The sequence below is a fragment of the Saccoglossus kowalevskii genome, chromosome 10 (assembly GCF_978046115.1).
Source record: "Saccoglossus kowalevskii chromosome 10, keSacKowa6.1, whole genome shotgun sequence".
Lineage (NCBI taxonomy): Eukaryota > Metazoa > Hemichordata > Enteropneusta > Harrimaniidae > Saccoglossus > Saccoglossus kowalevskii.
This window is the reverse complement of record NC_140650.1, coordinates 37,715,292-37,730,471: the sequence shown is the minus strand read 5'-3', so window position 1 is coordinate 37,730,471 and position 15,180 is coordinate 37,715,292. Positions and strand designations below refer to the sequence as shown.

The following is a 15,180-nucleotide window of genomic DNA, read 5'->3' as shown; positions in this document are numbered from 1 at the left end:
TTCGTAATAGTGTGTAACCACTCATAACAAGTCATTCGTAATAGTGTGTGAACCCTAATAACATGTCATTCGTAATAGTGAGTAAACCCTCATAACATGTCATTCGTAATAGTGAGTAAACCATCATAACATGTCATTCGTAATAGTGAGTCAACCCTCATAACATGTCATTCGCATAGTATTTAACCCTTCATAACATGTCATTCATAATAGTAACCCCTCATAACATGTCATTCGTAATAGTGAGTAACCCCTTATAACATGTCATTCGTAATCGTGTGTAAACCTTCATAACATGTAATTCGTAATTGTGTGTTTACCCTCATATCATGTAATTCGTAATAGTGAGTAAACCCTCATAACATGTCATTCGTAATGGTGAGTAAACCCTCATAAAATGTCATTCGTAATAGTAACCCCACATAACATGTCATTCGAGGTAGTGTGTAAACCATCAAAACATGTCATTCGTAATAGTGTGTAAACCCTCATAGCATGTCATTCGTGATAGTGAGTTAATCCTCATAACATGTTTTTCGTAATAGTGATTAAACCCTCATAACATGTCATTCGTAATAGTGTGTAACCCCTCATAACATGTCATTCGTAATAGTATGTAAACCCTCATAACATGTAATTCGTACTAGTGTTTAACGCCTCATAACATGTGATTCGTAATAGTAACCGTTCATGACATGTCATTCGTAATAGTGAGTAAACCCTCATAACATGTCATTCATAATAGTGAGTAACCCCATCATAACATGCCATTCACAATAGTGGATAACCCTCATGACATGCCATTAGTAATAGTGTGTAACCGTCGTAATATGCAATTTTTGACAGTGTCTAACCGACCCTAATATGTAATTTTTAGTAGCGTGTAGCATCTCATAACATTTCATTCTTAGTAGTGTGTACCCCTCATAGCATGCCATTCTTTACAGTGAGTAAACCCTCATAACATGTCATTCGTAATAGTGAGTAAACCCTTATAACATGTCATTCGTAATAGTTAGTAACACCTCATAACATGTCATTCGTAATAGTGTGTAACCACTCATAACAAGTCATTCGTAATAGTGTGTAAACCCTAATAACATGTCATTCGTAATAGTGAGTAAACCCTCATAACATGTCATTCGTAATAGTGAGTAAACCCTCATAACAAGTCATTCATAATAGTGAGTAAACCCATCATAACATGCCATTCACAATAGTGGATAACCCTCATAACATGCCATTAGTAATAGTGTGTAACCGTCGTAATATGCCATTTTTGACAGTGTCTAACCGACCCTAATATGTCATTTTTAGTAGCGTGTAGCATCTCATAACATTTCATTCTTAGTAGTGTGTACCCCTCATAGCATGCCATTCTTTACAGTGTATAACACCTAATATCATACCATTTCTAATATTGTGTAAACCCTAATAACAAGTCATTCGTAATACTGAGTAAACCCTCATCACATGCCATTCGTAATGGTGTGTAAACCCTCATAACATGTCATTCGTAATAGTAACCCTTCATAACATGTCATTCGTAATAGTGAGTAAACCCTCATAACATGTCATTCGTCATAGCGAGTAAACCCTCATAACATGTCATTCGTAATAGTGTGTAAACCCTCATAACATGTCATTCATAATAGTGAGTAAACTTTCATAACATGTCATTCGTAATAGTGAGTAAACTTTCATAACATGTCATTCGTAATAGTGTGTAAACCCTCATAGCATGTCATTCGTAATAGTGTAAACCCTCATAACATGTTATTCGTAATAGTGTGTAACCCCTCATAACATGTAATCGTAATAGTATGTAAACCCTCATAACATGTCATTCGTAATAGTGTAAACCCTCATAACATGTCATTCGTAATAGTGAGTAAAACCCTCGTAACATGTCATTCGTAATAGTGAGTAGACTTACATCACATGTCATTCGTAATAGTGAGTAAACCTTCATAACATGTCATTCATAATAGTGTGTAACCCCTCATAACATGTCATTCGTAATAGTGAGTAACCCCTCATAACATGTCATTCGTAATAGTTAGTAACCCCTCATAACATGTCATTCGTAATAGTGTGTAACCACTCATAACAAGTCATTCGTAATAGTGTGTAAACCCTAATAACATGTCATTCGTAATAGTGAGTAAACCCTCATAACATGTCATTCGTAATAGTGAGTAAACCATCATAACATGTCATTCGTAATAGTGAGTCAACCCTCATAACATGTCATTCGCATAGTATTTAACCCTTCATAACATGTCATTCATAATAGTAACCCCTCATAACATGTCATTCGTAATAGTGAGTAACCCCTTATAACATGTCATTCGTAATCGTGTGTAAACCTTCATAACATGTAATTCGTAATTGTGTGTTTACCCTCATATCATGTAATTCGTAATAGTGAGTAAACCCTCATAACAAGTCATTCGTAATGGTGAGTAAACCCTCATAAAATGTCATTCGTAATAGTAACCCCACATAACATGTCATTCGAGGTAGTGAGTAAACCATCAAAACATGTCATTCGTAATAGTGTGTAAACCCTCATAGCATGTCATTCGTGATAGTGAGTTAACCCTTATAACATGTCATTCGTAATAGTGAGTAAACCTTCATAACATGTCATTCATAATAGTGTGTAACCCCTCATAACATGTCATTCGTAATAGTGAGTAACCCCTCATAACATGTCATTCGTAATAGTTAGTAAACCCCTCATAACATGTCATTCGTAATAGTGTGTAACCACTCATAACAAGTCATTCGTAATAGTGTGTGAACCCTAATAACATGTCATTCGTAATAGTGAGTAAACCCTCATAACATGTCATTCGTAATAGTGAGTAAACCATCATAACATGTCATTCGTAATAGTGAGTCAACCCTCATAACATGTCATTCGCATAGTATTTAACCCTTCATAACATGTCATTCATAATAGTAACCCCTCATAACATGTCATTCGTAATAGTGAGTAACCCCTTATAACATGTCATTCGTAATCGTGTGTAAACCTTCATAACATGTAATTCGTAATTGTGTGTTTACCCTCATATCATGTAATTCGTAATAGTGAGTAAACCCTCATAACATGTCATTCGTAATGGTGAGTAAACCCTCATAAAATGTCATTCGTAATAGTAACCCCACATAACATGTCATTCGAGGTAGTGTGTAAACCATCAAAACATGTCATTCGTAATAGTGTGTAAACCCTCATAGCATGTCATTCGTGATAGTGAGTTAATCCTCATAACATGTTTTTCGTAATAGTGATTAAACCCTCATAACATGTCATTCGTAATAGTGTGTAACCCCTCATAACATGTCATTCGTAATAGTATGTAAACCCTCATAACATGTAATTCGTAATAGTGTTTAACGCCTCATAACATGTGATTCGTAATAGTAACCCTTCATGACATGTCATTCGTAATAGTGAGTAAACCCTCATAACATGTCATTCATAATAGTGAGTAACCCCATCATAACATGCCATTCACAATAGTGGATAACCCTCATAACATGCCATTAGTAATAGTGTGTAACCGTCGTAATATGCAATTTTTGACAGTGTCTAACCGACCCTAATATGTAATTTTTAGTAGCGTGTAGCATCTCATAACATTTCATTCTTAGTAGTGTGTACCCCTCATAGCATGCCATTCTTTACAGTGTATAACACCTAATATCATACCATTTCTAATATTGTGTAAACCCTAATAACAAGTCATTCGTAATACTGAGTAAACCCTCATCACATGCCATTCGTAATGGTGTGTAAACCCTCATAACATGTCATTCGTAATAGTAACCCTTCATAACATGTCATTCGTAATAGTGAGTAAACCCTCATAACATGTCATTCGTCATAGCGAGTAAACCCTCATAACATGTCATTCGTAATAGTGTGTAAACCCTCATAACATGTCATTCATAATAGTGAGTAAACTTTCATAACATGTCATTCGTAATAGTGAGTAAACTTTCATAACATGTCATTCGTAATAGTGCGTAAACCCTCATAGCATGTCATTCGTAATAGTGTAAACCCTCATAACATGTTATTCGTAATAGTGTGTAACCCCTCATAACATGTCAATCGTAATAGTATGTAAACCCTCATAACATGTCATTCGTAATAGTGTAAACCCTCATAACATGTCATTCGTAATAGTGAGTAAACCCTCGTAACATGTCATTCGTAATAGTGAGTAGACTTACATCACATGTCATTCGTAATAGTGAGTAAACCTTCATAACATGTCATTCATAATAGTGTGTAACCCCTCATAACATGTCATTCGTAATAGTGAGTAACCCCTCATAACATGTCATTCGTAATAGTTAGTAACCCCTCATAACATGTCATTCGTAATAGTGTGTAACCACTCATAACAAGTCATTCGTAATAGTGTGTAAAGCCTAATAACATGTCATTCGTAATAGTGAGTAAACCCTCATAACATGTCATTCGTAATAGTGAGTAAACCATCATAACATGTCATTCGTAATAGTGAGTCAACCCTCATACCATGTCATTCGCATATTATTTAACCCTTCATAACATGTCATTCATAATAGTAACCCCTCATAACATGTCATTCGTAATAGTGAGTAACCCCTTATAACATGTCATTCGTAATCGTGTGTAAACCTTCATAACATGTAATTCGTAATTGTGTGTTTACCCTCATATCATGTAATTCGTAATAGTGAGTAAACCCTCATAACATGTCATTCGTAATGGTGAGTAAACCCTCATAAAATGTCATTCGTAATAGTAACCCCACATAACATGTCATTCGAGGTAGTGAGTAAACCATCAAAACATGTCATTCGTAATAGTGTGTAAACCCTCATAGCATGTCATTCGTGATAGTGAGTTAACCCTTATAACATGTCATTCGTAATAGTGAGTAAACCTTCATAACATGTCATTCATAATAGTGTGTAACCCCTAATAACATGTCATTCGTAATAGTGAGTAACCCCTCATAACATGTCATTCGTAATAGTTAGTAACCCCTCATAACATGTCATTCGTAATAGTGTGTAACCACTCATAACAAGTCATTCGTAATAGTGTGTGAACCCTAATAACATGTCATTCGTAATAGTGAGTAAACCCTCATAACATGTCATTCGTAATAGTGAGTAAACCATCATAACATGTCATTCGTAATAGTGAGTCAACCCTCATAACATGTCATTCGCATAGTATTTAACCCTTCATAACATGTCATTCATAATAGTAACCCCTCATAACATGTCATTCGTAATAGTGAGTAACCCCTTATAACATGTCATTCGTAATCGTGTGTAAACCTTCATAACATGTAATTCGTAATTGTGTGTTTACCCTCATATCATGTAATTCGTAATAGTGAGTAAACCCTCATAACATGTCATTCGTAATGGTGAGTAAACCCTCATAAAATGTCATTCGTAATAGTAACCCCACATAACATGTCATTCGAGGTAGTGAGTAAACCATCAAAACATGTCATTCGTAATAGTGTGTAAACCCTCATAGCATGTCATTCGTGATAGTGAGTTAACCCTTATAACATGTCATTCGTAATAGTGAGTAAACCTTCATAACATGTCATTCATAATAGTGTGTAACCCCTCATAACATGTCATTCGTAATAGTGAGTAACCCCTCATAACATGTCATTCGTAATAGTTAGTAACCCCTCATAACATGTCATTCGTAATAGTGTGTAACCACTCATAACAAGTCATTCGTAATAGTGTGTGAACCCTAATAACATGTCATTCGTAATAGTGAGTAAACCCTCATAACATGTCATTCGTAATAGTGAGTAAACCATCATAACATGTCATTCGTAATAGTGAGTCAACCCTCATAACATGTCATTCGCATAGTATTTAACCCTTCATAACATGTCATTCATAATAGTAACCCCTCATAACATGTCATTCGTAATAGTGAGTAACCCCTTATAACATGTCATTCGTAATCGTGTGTAAACCTTCATAACATGTAATTCGTAATTGTGTGTTTACCCTCATATCATGTAATTCGTAATAGTGAGTAAACCCTCATAACATGTCATTCGTAATGGTGAGTAAACCCTCATAAAATGTCATTCGTAATAGTAACCCCACATAACATGTCATTCGAGGTAGTGTGTAAACCATCAAAACATGTCATTCGTAATAGTGTGTAAACCCTCATAGCATGTCATTCGTGATAGTGAGTTAATCCTCATAACATGTTTTTCGTAATAGTGATTAAACCCTCATAACATGTCATTCGTAATAGTGTGTAACCCCTCATAACATGTCATTCGTAATAGTATGTAAACCCTCATAACATGTAATTCGTACTAGTGTTTAACGCCTCATAACATGTGATTCGTAATAGTAACCGTTCATGACATGTCATTCGTAATAGTGAGTAAACCCTCATAACATGTCATTCATAATAGTGAGTAACCCCATCATAACATGCCATTCACAATAGTGGATAACCCTCATGACATGCCATTAGTAATAGTGTGTAACCGTCGTAATATGCAATTTTTGACAGTGTCTAACCGACCCTAATATGTAATTTTTAGTAGCGTGTAGCATCTCATAACATTTCATTCTTAGTAGTGTGTACCCCTCATAGCATGCCATTCTTTACAGTGAGTAAACCCTCATAACATGTCATTCGTAATAGTGAGTAAACCCTTATAACATGTCATTCGTAATAGTTAGTAACACCTCATAACATGTCATTCGTAATAGTGTGTAACCACTCATAACAAGTCATTCGTAATAGTGTGTAAACCCTAATAACATGTCATTCGTAATAGTGAGTAAACCCTCATAACATGTCATTCGTAATAGTGAGTAAACCCTCATAACAAGTCATTCATAATAGTGAGTAAACCCATCATAACATGCCATTCACAATAGTGGATAACCCTCATAACATGCCATTAGTAATAGTGTGTAACCGTCGTAATATGCCATTTTTGACAGTGTCTAACCGACCCTAATATGTCATTTTTAGTAGCGTGTAGCATCTCATAACATTTCATTCTTAGTAGTGTGTACCCCTCATAGCATGCCATTCTTTACAGTGTATAACACCTAATATCATACCATTTCTAATATTGTGTAAACCCTAATAACAAGTCATTCGTAATACTGAGTAAACCCTCATCACATGCCATTCGTAATGGTGTGTAAACCCTCATAACATGTCATTCGTAATAGTAACCCTTCATAACATGTCATTCGTAATAGTGAGTAAACCCTCATAACATGTCATTCGTCATAGCGAGTAAACCCTCATAACATGTCATTCGTAATAGTGTGTAAACCCTCATAACATGTCATTCATAATAGTGAGTAAACTTTCATAACATGTCATTCGTAATAGTGAGTAAACTTTCATAACATGTCATTCGTAATAGTGTGTAAACCCTCATAGCATGTCATTCGTAATAGTGTAAACCCTCATAACATGTTATTCGTAATAGTGTGTAACCCCTCATAACATGTCAATCGTAATAGTATGTAAACCCTCATAACATGTCATTCGTAATAGTGTAAACCCTCATAACATGTCATTCGTAATAGTGAGTAAACCCTCGTAACATGTCATTCGTAATAGTGAGTAGACTTACATCACATGTCATTCGTAATAGTGAGTAAACCTTCATAACATGTCATTCATAATAGTGTGTAACCCCTCATAACATGTCATTCGTAATAGTGAGTAACCCCTCATAACATGTCATTCGTAATAGTTAGTAACCCCTCATAACATGTCATTCGTAATAGTGTGTAACCACTCATAACAAGTCATTCGTAATAGTGTGTAAACCCTAATAACATGTCATTCGTAATAGTGAGTAAACCCTCATAACATGTCATTCGTAATAGTGAGTAAACCATCATAACATGTCATTCGTAATAGTGAGTCAACCCTCATAACATGTCATTCGCATAGTATTTAACCCTTCATAACATGTCATTCATAATAGTAACCCCTCATAACATGTCATTCGTAATAGTGAGTAACCCCTTATAACATGTCATTCGTAATCGTGTGTAAACCTTCATAACATGTAATTCGTAATTGTGTGTTTACCCTCATATCATGTAATTCGTAATAGTGAGTAAACCCTCATAACAAGTCATTCGTAATGGTGAGTAAACCCTCATAAAATGTCATTCGTAATAGTAACCCCACATAACATGTCATTCGAGGTAGTGAGTAAACCATCAAAACATGTCATTCGTAATAGTGTGTAAACCCTCATAGCATGTCATTCGTGATAGTGAGTTAACCCTTATAACATGTCATTCGTAATAGTGAGTAAACCTTCATAACATGTCATTCATAATAGTGTGTAACCCCTCATAACATGTCATTCGTAATAGTGAGTAACCCCTCATAACATGTCATTCGTAATAGTTAGTAACCCCTCATAACATGTCATTCGTAATAGTGTGTAACCACTCATAACAAGTCATTCGTAATAGTGTGTGAACCCTAATAACATGTCATTCGTAATAGTGAGTAAACCCTCATAACATGTCATTCGTAATAGTGAGTAAACCATCATAACATGTCATTCGTAATAGTGAGTCAACCCTCATAACATGTCATTCGCATAGTATTTAACCCTTCATAACATGTCATTCATAATAGTAACCCCTCATAACATGTCATTCGTAATAGTGAGTAACCCCTTATAACATGTCATTCGTAATCGTGTGTAAACCTTCATAACATGTAATTCGTAATTGTGTGTTTACCCTCATATCATGTAATTCGTAATAGTGAGTAAACCCTCATAACATGTCATTCGTAATGGTGAGTAAACCCTCATAAAATGTCATTCGTAATAGTAACCCCACATAACATGTCATTCGAGGTAGTGTGTAAACCATCAAAACATGTCATTCGTAATAGTGTGTAAACCCTCATAGCATGTCATTCGTGATAGTGAGTTAATCCTCATAACATGTTTTTCGTAATAGTGATTAAACCCTCATAACATGTCATTCGTAATAGTGTGTAACCCCTCATAACATGTCATTCGTAATAGTATGTAAACCCTCATAACATGTAATTCGTAATAGTGTTTAACGCCTCATAACATGTGATTCGTAATAGTAACCCTTCATGACATGTCATTCGTAATAGTGAGTAAACCCTCATAACATGTCATTCATAATAGTGAGTAACCCCATCATAACATGCCATTCACAATAGTGGATAACCCTCATAACATGCCATTAGTAATAGTGTGTAACCGTCGTAATATGCAATTTTTGACAGTGTCTAACCGACCCTAATATGTAATTTTTAGTAGCGTGTAGCATCTCATAACATTTCATTCTTAGTAGTGTGTACCCCTCATAGCATGCCATTCTTTACAGTGTATAACACCTAATATCATACCATTTCTAATATTGTGTAAACCCTAATAACAAGTCATTCGTAATACTGAGTAAACCCTCATCACATGCCATTCGTAATGGTGTGTAAACCCTCATAACATGTCATTCGTAATAGTAACCCTTCATAACATGTCATTCGTAATAGTGAGTAAACCCTCATAACATGTCATTCGTCATAGCGAGTAAACCCTCATAACATGTCATTCGTAATAGTGTGTAAACCCTCATAACATGTCATTCATAATAGTGAGTAAACTTTCATAACATGTCATTCGTAATAGTGAGTAAACTTTCATAACATGTCATTCGTAATAGTGTGTAAACCCTCATAGCATGTCATTCGTAATAGTGTAAACCCTCATAACATGTTATTCGTAATAGTGTGTAACCCCTCATAACATGTCAATCGTAATAGTATGTAAACCCTCATAACATGTCATTCGTAATAGTGTAAACCCTCATAACATGTCATTCGTAATAGTGAGTAAACCCTCGTAACATGTCATTCGTAATAGTGAGTAGACTTACATCACATGTCATTCGTAATAGTGAGTAAACCTTCATAACATGTCATTCATAATAGTGTGTAACCCCTCATAACATGTCATTCGTAATAGTGAGTAACCCCTCATAACATGTCATTCGTAATAGTTAGTAACCCCTCATAACATGTCATTCGTAATAGTGTGTAACCACTCATAACAAGTCATTCGTAATAGTGTGTAAACCCTAATAACATGTCATTCGTAATAGTGAGTAAACCCTCATAACATGTCATTCGTAATAGTGAGTAAACCATCATAACATGTCATTCGTAATAGTGAGTCAACCCTCATAACATGTCATTCGCATAGTATTTAACCCTTCATAACATGTCATTCATAATAGTAACCCCTCATAACATGTCATTCGTAATAGTGAGTAACCCCTTATAACATGTCATTCGTAATCGTGTGTAAACCTTCATAACATGTAATTCGTAATTGTGTGTTTACCCTCATATCATGTAATTCGTAATAGTGAGTAAACCCTCATAACAAGTCATTCGTAATGGTGAGTAAACCCTCATAAAATGTCATTCGTAATAGTAACCCCACATAACATGTCATTCGAGGTAGTGAGTAAACCATCAAAACATGTCATTCGTAATAGTGTGTAAACCCTCATAGCATGTCATTCGTGATAGTGAGTTAACCCTTATAACATGTCATTCGTAATAGTGAGTAAACCTTCATAACATGTCATTCATAATAGTGTGTAACCCCTCATAACATGTCATTCGTAATAGTGAGTAACCCCTCATAACATGTCATTCGTAATAGTTAGTAACCCCTCATAACATGTCATTCGTAATAGTGTGTAACCACTCATAACAAGTCATTCGTAATAGTGTGTGAACCCTAATAACATGTCATTCGTAATAGTGAGTAAACCCTCATAACATGTCATTCGTAATAGTGAGTAAACCATCATAACATGTCATTCGTAATAGTGAGTCAACCCTCATAACATGTCATTCGCATAGTATTTAACCCTTCATAACATGTCATTCATAATAGTAACCCCTCATAACATGTCATTCGTAATAGTGAGTAACCCCTTATAACATGTCATTCGTAATCGTGTGTAAACCTTCATAACATGTAATTCGTAATTGTGTGTTTACCCTCATATCATGTAATTCGTAATAGTGAGTAAACCCTCATAACATGTCATTCGTAATGGTGAGTAAACCCTCATAAAATGTCATTCGTAATAGTAACCCCACATAACATGTCATTCGAGGTAGTGTGTAAACCATCAAAACATGTCATTCGTAATAGTGTGTAAACCCTCATAGCATGTCATTCGTGATAGTGAGTTAATCCTCATAACATGTTTTTCGTAATAGTGATTAAACCCTCATAACATGTCATTCGTAATAGTGTGTAACCCCTCATAACATGTCATTCGTAATAGTATGTAAACCCTCATAACATGTAATTCGTAATAGTGTTTAACGCCTCATAACATGTGATTCGTAATAGTAACCCTTCATGACATGTCATTCGTAATAGTGAGTAAACCCTCATAACATGTCATTCATAATAGTGAGTAACCCCATCATAACATGCCATTCACAATAGTGGATAACCCTCATAACATGCCATTAGTAATAGTGTGTAACCGTCGTAATATGCAATTTTTGACAGTGTCTAACCGACCCTAATATGTAATTTTTAGTAGCGTGTAGCATCTCATAACATTTCATTCTTAGTAGTGTGTACCCCTCATAGCATGCCATTCTTTACAGTGAGTAAACCCTCATAACATGTCATTCGTAATAGTGAGTAAACCCTTATAACATGTCATTCGTAATAGTTAGTAACACCTCATAACATGTCATTCGTAATAGTTAGTAGCCCCTCATAACATGTCATTCGTAATAGTGAGTAAACACTCATAACATGTCATTCGTGATAGTGTGTAAACCCTCATAACATGTCATTCGTAATTGTGTGTTTACCCTCATATCATGTAATTCGTAATAGTGAGTAAAAATATTCACAATATGTCATGCGTAATAGTGAGTAAACCCTCATAACATGTCATTCGTAATAGAGTTTAACCCCTCATAACATGTCATTCGTAATAGTAACCCCTCATAACATGTCATTTGTAATAGTGAGTAAACCCTCATAACATGTCATTCGGAATAGTGTGTAACCCCTCATAATATGTCATTCGTAATAGTGTGTAAACTTTCATAACATGTAATTCGTAATAGTGTGTAAACCCTCATAACATGTCATTCGTAATAGTGAGTAAACCCTCATAACATGTCATTCGTAATAGTGTGTAAACTTTCATAACATGTCATTCGTATTAGTGCTTAACCCCTTATAACATGTCATTCGTAATAGTAACCCCTCATAACATGTCATTCGTAATAGTGAGTAAACGTTCATAACATGTCATTCGTAATAGTAACCCCTCATAATATGTCATTCGTAATAGTGTGTAAACCCTCATAACATGTAATTCGTAATTGTGTGTTTACCCACATATCATGTAATTCGTAATAGTTTGTAACCCCTCATAACATGTCATTCGTAATAGTGAGTAAACACTCATAACATGTCATTCGTAATATTATGTAAACCCTCATAACATGCCATTCGTAATAGTGAGTAGACTTACATATCATGTAATTCGTAATAGTTTGTAACCCCTCATAACATGTCATTCGTAATAGTGAGTAAACCCTTATAACATGTCATTCTTAACAGTTAGTAACCCCTCATAACATGTCATTCGTAATAGTTAGTAACCCCTCATAACATGTCATTTGTAATATTTTGTAACCCCTCATAACATGTCATTCGTAATAGTGAGTAAACACTCATAACATGTCATTCGTAATAGTGAGTAAACTCACATAACATGTCATTCGTAATAGTGTGTAAACCCTCATAACATGTCATTCGTAATAGTTTGTAACCCCTCATAACATGTCATTCGTAATAGTGAGTAAACACTCATAACATGTCATTCGTAATAGTGAGTAAACTCACATAACATGTCATTCGTAATAGTGTGTAAACCCTCATAACATATCATTCGTAATAGTTTGTAACCCCTCATAACATGTCATTCTTAATAGTGAGTAAACACTCATAACATGTCATTCGTAATAGTGAGTAAACTCACATAACATGTCATTCGTAATAGTGTGTAAACCCTCATAACATGTCATTCGCAATAGTGAGTAAACCTTCGTAACATGTAAATTCTAAAAGTGTGCATCCCTCATAACATGTCAACAGCATGTAGTTACGCACAACTTGTTATTCTTAAAAGTTTGAAAGCCTCATAACATACCAATATTTTCAGTTTGTAAACCCGCATAATTTGTCATTCCGTATAATGTATAACCAATCCTTACATGTCATTCTTTATAGCGTGTAACCCCTTAAACATGTCAAACTTCATAGCTTGTAATCCCTCATAACATGACATTCCTATTAGTGGGCAACGGCCCATAAAGTGTCATTCTCAATAGCGTGTATCCCTTCATAACATGCCAGTTGTAATAACGTGTAACGTCATTATTAATGCCGTGTAACTCCCATTGACGCTGCAGGTCGTCGTCTTCTGCACCGATCTGAAGCATATCGCGCAAGGTGTGTCGGTAGTTTGTTCGAAACTTCGAACGTTTCAAAGTCAGTCGTCGATTGGCACGTATTTTACAGAAATATTAAAGCGCGGTGGTCGTCGCGCAGCGCGTGTTCGAATTTCAAGTAAATAAACAATATATTTTACACGCGCTGTATACGTCGCTATGAGTCCCATATCGAACACGACTCGGCGCGACGACTGCCGCCCTTTAAATCGTGCCATGGACCTGTTACTAAATAATGATAAATGAAACTCAGAAAACTTGTAAGAAAAAAACTGGGCCCAAATTGCGCAAATTTGCAATAAGTAACGAGCGTTTTTATCGCTTTAAAGGACGTTTTATTTTATAACTAGAGTAAACCTGAAATTACGCAAGTACTTTCGATCTTTAAACTCAAATTTGATTATCGTTATTATGTGTTAGTTTCTGCTGTTTCAAAGATTGAATTATTTATGACATTAATATTTTGCTCACTAAACAATATTTCACTAACCCCTCATTCCCAGTAGCGTACAACCTCGTAAAGAGGTGTATGCCTATGTTAAATATGTGCTCGCCTCATTTATGTGTGTTCGATTTTTTGCATTATGTATATAAAGAGAATGTATCAACGTGTGATTCGTGTTAAATTGTGAAAATATGTTGAATGTTACGTATTCAACGCGAAATTTGAACACACAGTTATTGACTTCTGTGATGTTTTAAAATATTTAATATGTACATGTACATGTCTTATGCTGACTATATATCAATAATAATAAAGAACCTTTTATGAGTTTTGAAAAAATATCACTCTATTACCTTTTATAATGCTGCCATGTAATGATGACTTATATTTTTTTTTATTTTGCAGTTACCCGCTACCCTGAGTTTGTTATTAAAACAGCTGAACAGCGATTACAGAACACGAATGGCACTGAATGATATAGACAATATGTTCAACTCTGCAGAAGATGACGCGGTCAAAGAAGAATATTAACACGCATTAAATATTAGTATGTCCTAGCGCCCTCTTACGGCAAGTAGTTGTCCTGGGATGTATCGCCTCGCCACGTGGTACCGTACCGTATCGTTTGTTCAAATAACTTCTTACTCAAAGGTGGAATGAGGTCATATTACCCCCCCTCTCATTTATAATGTCAATTTAAAGGAATAGCATATTTGCTATATTTTTATTTTCCTGTGCCTAGTGTCATTGCGATTTGAAGAAAAAAATAAATGATTATTTTCAAATGATGATACAGTAAATGAATACACCACTGAATTTTTTGTCATATTCAGTGGTGATGGCACCAGGTCACCTGGCGAGTCACCTGGGGATATTTGTTCAACATTTCTAATGATTTTTATACTTTGTAAATGTCATCCATATTGGATAAGACATGCACGCCCTTCTTCTGGATATATCGGCATTAGTGATGAATGAGTATGAGAAATTTTACACACAACGGCTCCGCAGTCTAACCTCCATCGATTTCAGTTTTAGTGTCATTGTTTTTAGCTGACATACATGTAAACTAGTATGACAACTTATCCAAACAGTCGTGGGTTTTCAAAAT

At 35.1% G+C, this 15,180-nt stretch overlaps 1 long non-coding RNA gene across 1 annotated transcript in view; it reads left to right on the top strand.

Annotated features, from left to right (window-relative positions):
- Positions 1-14,857, top strand: part of LOC102803469 (uncharacterized) — a 46,135-nt gene extending 31,278 nt beyond the window's left edge. The window contains exon 3 of the long non-coding RNA XR_438542.3: positions 14,475-14,857. This is a non-coding gene — a long non-coding RNA (uncharacterized LOC102803469). The remainder of the gene's footprint in view (positions 1-14,474) is intronic.
- Positions 14,858-15,180: the final 323 nt, after the last annotated feature.